We start from the raw sequence: 6,120 nt of genomic DNA, 5'->3' as shown, positions 1-6,120 counted from the left end.
AGCATGTGAGGGTAAAACAGGAAGGCAGCCATCTTTAAGCAAGTAAGACTCTCATCACAAAGTGAATAATCCTACACCTTCATCTTGAAATTTCTAGGCTCCAGAACCATTAAAAAATTCATTTATGATGTTTAAAGTAAACTGGTATTTTCTTGTAGCATCCTGAGCTGACTAGTAGAATATTAATATCCATAATATTTAAAGATCTCCTGCAATTCAACTCCCCCCAAAATAAAACAACTGAAAGAAATAGTGGGCAAAGAAATTGAAAAGCTATTTCTCAAAAGAAGATATGCAATTTGCTAAAAACTACATGAAAATATACTGAGTATCTTTAATTATTAGGGAAATGTAAATTAAAATCACAATAAGATACTACTTCCCACTCACTAAGACACCATTATTTGAAAAATACCAGAAATTTGTCAGATTAAAGCACAGATACTGTCTTGCAATTCTGTAGATCATAAGTCTGTACATGGCAAAGTTAAACTATGTTATATTTCTTACTCAGCTAAAATGCAGGAATTTAGTAGGAATGACCTTACTCAGACTGTTATCTGGAGGCTGAAGGGAAGAATCTGCTTTCAAGTTCATTTCAGTTTGCTGCCATAAATCAGTTCCATGAGGTAGTAGAACTGACACTGCTGTTTTATTACTGGCAGTCAGCCATAGGTTATGCTTAGTTTTTAGAGATTATCTACATCCTTAGGTTTGTGGCTCCCTCCATCCTCAATACAAACAATAGTGCATTGAACCCCTCGTGAGCTGCCAATCTCTCCTATTTTCCTCTTCTATTTCATGTATCTGACTTCCTTTTCTGTCTTCCTCATTTGCTTTTAACAATTCATATGATTACATTGGGCTCACCCAGGTAATGCAGGAAATTTTTCCTATCCTAATATCAAATTGCTAGTAGCTTTAATTTCATCTAAAAAGTCCTTTTTGTCATATAATGTAATGCATTTGCATGAATTATGTCAGGGAGCAAACGTCATGTAGACCAAAATTCTGCCTTACAAATAACTTTAGAATACATCTGAATTTGTTATTATTTAAATACACTTTTACCACTCTTTTAATGTGTTCTATATTGGCCATATTAATAATAACTATTAAATGGATAAGATGTTTGAGGGCAAAGAAGGAATATGCTACAGCTCAGAAGTCAGGAAACTCAACTATTATAAAATGGTTTGATTCCTATGATACTGATACTCCTTTTTCCTTGTCTACTCAATTTTCTTCTTCACACTCATATTTGTACCTAATACAGCACCTACACAATAAAGATCTTTTATATCCATGTTCTTGCCCTTATCTCAGTGGTAGAATGCTATTGCTTGTTCCTCAGTACTTGTGTGTCTGGTGGGGAGGATTGATGAGGTGTACTCTACTTTTTCCACTGCAACTTCCTTTTCAGGAAAGTTCTATGTCAATGGATCTTCACAGTGGGCATTCTCAGTCACCTTCTGTGTCTTCCATGGGGCCATCAAAGTCTGCCATATACTTTTGTCAGCTCTCCTGAAAGATAAAGTTTTCTACTATTCCCTGATTCTAGGAAACAAGGAATTTTGTTTATTTTTGCTATCCCCCAATTTCATTTGTTTGTTTACCTTGCCTTTGGGACATCAGGATTTGATATTCTACATTAAATGGATTAAGGTTTTTAATTTTAGTAAACAAATGTTCAGGCTTTATAAGGCTTTATGAAGCAGCAAATTCCTTCCTGTTGGCCTAAGACTAGGCTCCACAGATGCATTATCTAGTCTCCTCTCCTGTTCCTAGTGTTTTGTTGACTTAGAAGTCCAAAGAAAGCAGCTTTAATATAGGCTAATGATTCTTCTAGAAAAAACTTAATAATATCATCAACAGATATTTAGATGTAAAATAATTCTCAGAGTGCATAAAAGTAGAATGATTCTGAGAAATAATTATTGACAGGTTAAATTCTAGATGAAGGAGTATTCACAACTAAATGTAAGTAGATTATATTGATCCCCAGTGTACCTCTTATGTCATGGGTGATATTGAAAAGAGATTCTAAAAAAAGCAAACCTACAAAAATAAGTACTCTGTCCAAAGAGACATGGTATATCTAGGAACATATTATAGCATACATATCTGGGAGGAAATATCATATATATGAGCAGGTAATTGCCCTATCTCTAGGATTAATTATAAAACCCAAAGGGAAGCTATTGACTGCTATTTCTAAATAGGATACATGTTATGATGCTCTTCATACAGAAACAAGTCAGATCATCTGCTTCTTCAATAAAATATCATGCATTATAAGATAGAACCCCATATTGACAGATGGTGCTATCTGCTTGTACAAAGTGAAAAATATGTGAAGAATGTAAAACTTGCCACAATAGGATCAATTGTGTGAAGTACATGGCAATACAGGATGAATTTTTTTCTTAGTAAAAATGTTTGAATATTGTCAGATACCTGAACCATGATTAATGGTCTTGCTTCATGGTCAGACCAAAGAATGAAATGGTGACAGAATCATTAGAGATTGTCGTATATGTCATAAAAAGAAAAGCTACCTGAATATGGACTTGGGAAAAGTCCCATGAGAGAAAGGGTTCGGTGATAGCCAGCAGGTGGACTATACAGTAGCAAGACCTATAAGTATGCATTTATCCTGTAATGAAAGGTAAAGCATAAAACACTATTGAGATTATTGGTTTGAATCTTATAGCAGACCTGGATATTGATTGGCAGTTTCTTGAAGTATTATAATATTCTGAATTAGACTATGTACTTACTTTTACCAATGAATTTTGCACTTTCATATGTTTTTGTCTCTAATTGGCATTCACTTGTTTCAAGTTGCAGATTTTTTAGCATTTATTGCAATGTAAGTCTAGTGGTGATGAAAGTTCTCAGTTTTGTTTGGAAAAATTTTTACCTCTCTTTCATTTTTTAAGTACAACTTCTCAAGGTGAGGTATTCTTTTAGTCACATTATTTTTTCTTTTCTGATCTGCAAAGGTTCTACTAAGAACTGACAGCTATATGTATTTCTCTTGTAAATCAGGAATTTCTTTTCCCTTGCTGATTTTATGATTCCTTCTTTGTCTTTGATTTTTAGCAGTTTGACTGTAATATGTTTCAATGACATATTCCAATCTTTGACTCAATTGGAAAACTTCCTTTTAAACCTTATTAGAAACTTTTGAGCTTTATGCAACTGGATATTCATATCTTTCTCCAGATTTGGGAAGATTTTATTCACTATTTCTATCAATAATATCAATAATGTATCTATCCCTTTCTCTCTTCTTCTCAAAATCTTACAGTACTAAAGTTTGCTCTCTTGATAATGTCTCATAAATCTGATAGGTTTTTTTCATTTCTTTTGTTTTCTTTTTATCCTCAGAATGATTTCAGATGACCAATATTCAAATTCACAGACTTATTCTTCTGTGTGATAAAGTCTGCTATTGATGTTCTCTATTGAATTTTCATTTCATTCATTCTATTTTTTGGCCCCAGGATTTCTGTTTGATTCTTTTTTATTATTTATTATTTCTTCATGTTTAATTTCTAATTTTGTTCATGCACTGAATTTTTTTCCTGAGTTTTATAATTCTTTGTCTCCCTGTTTTCTTTGATAGCTTACTTGAGCTTCCTTAAATTTACTTTGATTTCTTTGTCAAGCAATTTATAGATCTCCATTTTCTAAGGCCATTGAAAAATTATTAGGTACATTGGTGGGATCTTGGTTTTTCATGTCTCTGTTTGCCTTAAATGGATGGGTGCATCTGAGGGAGCAGTCATCTTGGCAGACTTTACAGACTGATTTCAATGGGAAAAGACCTTCTCCTATGGCGAGTGGTATGAATGTGCCAACTGGATTGGATGTAATAGTTCTAACTCTAGTGAAGGTATAGTGATGTAATCTCTGTGTGGCTGTCAGTTGAATTCAGCATTGTCAAAGTATACAAGGGTCCTTAGTGGAAAGGCCATGGGTGTCCTCTGTGGTGGCAAAGGTTATTAGGGTCTTTGGTCACAAAGGTTGCTGTGATCATTCCTACTGATTATTTTTTCTTCCATGGCCAAGGGAAATCTACTTGGTACCAGTTCCAGTTGTAATCATGTTTGTAGGGATAATGGCACTGTTGTCTGTGTGACTGTGAAGTACACAAACAACTGGGGCCCAGAGTGTAGGCAATCATTGAAGGACTATGGTTCTGTGTTCTGGAGCAGCAATGGCACCTGATTTTTGGATAAAGGTACTTCCACTTCCATGTTGGTAGTTGTATGTGAGGTGCAAGTGCTTTTGGACAATGCAGAGAGTTGAAGTCTGGAATACTGATTTGAATAGACCTGCCTATCACTGGGACATGAATGTTCCTAATGCCATGGTAGCTCTCATGTCCACAGAGCCAGTGCTCACAGAATGTCTATGGAGCCAGGATCTGGAACACGGTCATAACTGGGAAAATAACAGCTCTGGGGTCCCAGGTGTAGTCTAATTTACTATGGTGATAGCTCCAATGTCTGAGGCAATAGCAGTCACAGAGCAGTGGCACAACCAAGGTCTGGAGTGTGCATATGTGCAGGGTGGCAGCAGCTATGAAGTGCAAGACAGGGCTAACCTACTTCAGCAATGGCTCTAGTGCCTAAAGTGTAGGCACATATGAGATCCTCCTGATCTCTTCCTCCTGCATAGCTAGGATTACAGATGTGACCCACCATTGCCTGGCTACAATTCCCTTTTTAAATGACATTTTTTGAAGCAGAAAATTTTTTTGAATGCAGCAATATTCAATTTATATTTGTTTGCTTCTCTGTGTTTTGTTGTTATATATAACTAACCATAACCTAACCAAAGGTCACCAAGATTAGCTGGGCCTGATGATACACACCTGTAATCCCAACTACTCAGGAGCAGAGGTAGGAAGATTGCAGTTAAAGACTGGCCCAGGCAAAAGTACACAATCCTATCTGAAAACAAACTAAAGGCAACAGAATTGGGTGCATAGCTCAAGAGGTAGAGTGCTTGCCTTATAAGTACAAGACCCTAAATTCAATACCCAGTACTGCAAACATAAAGTTACCAAGATTTATTCATATTTTCTTATGATAATTTTATGGCTTAAGCTTTTATCATTAGGCCTTTAGATCTTTTCTAATTGGATATAAATCCAACTTCATTAGTATCAAATTCTCTCAACACTATTTGTTGTAAAGTCTATTTTTCCACATTGAATGCTCATAGTTCCCTTGTTGAATTACAATTGGATATAAAAATATAGTTTAATTTCTTTTGTTTTCTGTTTCTTTTCTGTTCTCCATTTACTTTACCATTGCCTCTTTTCTGCATGCTTTGGTTTAGTTCATTTTTTTCTCATTTCCTATGGTGGAGTTTAGATCATTCATTTGAGGTCTTTTTTCATTATATAGATATTTAAAACTATATATTTCCCTCTCAGAACTGTTTAATTTTATTTTTATTTATCTATTTTTATTTATTTTAATTTATTTATTGATGTGTTTATTCATCTCAAGGTGTTTTCTATTTTCTTTGTGATTTCTCCATACACACAACATTTAGCAGCATGTTCTTTGACCAAATTTTTTTTCAATAAAATATTTTTAATACCTACAATTTCTTGTATACATAAATTGCAAAACATTCACTTGCATATGCAAAAGTATATCTTTTGCAGGTCAACAGCACCAGAAAACAAGCTAAGCTATTTAAAAGGTTTTCATTAAACTTGATTTGTCCAGTATGTAAAAGATATGATGGATTTACTAATGCCAAAGAAATCTATATTCGATGATTAATCATACAATAAACACCTGAGTTTTGATTTCTTTTATTCTATTTCATTTTGTCAGAGAACCTTCTTTATATATTTTAATACAATTTAGTTATGCAAATTTGTTGTCTGGCTAGTATATGGTCTATCTTGGAGAATGTTCTATGTCCATGTAATAGGAATGTGTATTCTGATACTGTTGAGTATATATTTTTATAGATGTTTGTTAAATCCAGTTGGTTTACAAATTTTTTCAGGTATTATATATTATTGTTGATCTTCTGTCTTCTTTTTCCATCCATTATTCAAAACCAGGTATTAAAAGCTTCATGATG

This window comes from Castor canadensis, chromosome X (genome assembly GCF_047511655.1).
Source record: "Castor canadensis chromosome X, mCasCan1.hap1v2, whole genome shotgun sequence".
Lineage (NCBI taxonomy): Eukaryota > Metazoa > Chordata > Mammalia > Rodentia > Castoridae > Castor > Castor canadensis.
Note: the sequence above shows the minus strand (reverse complement) of the source record.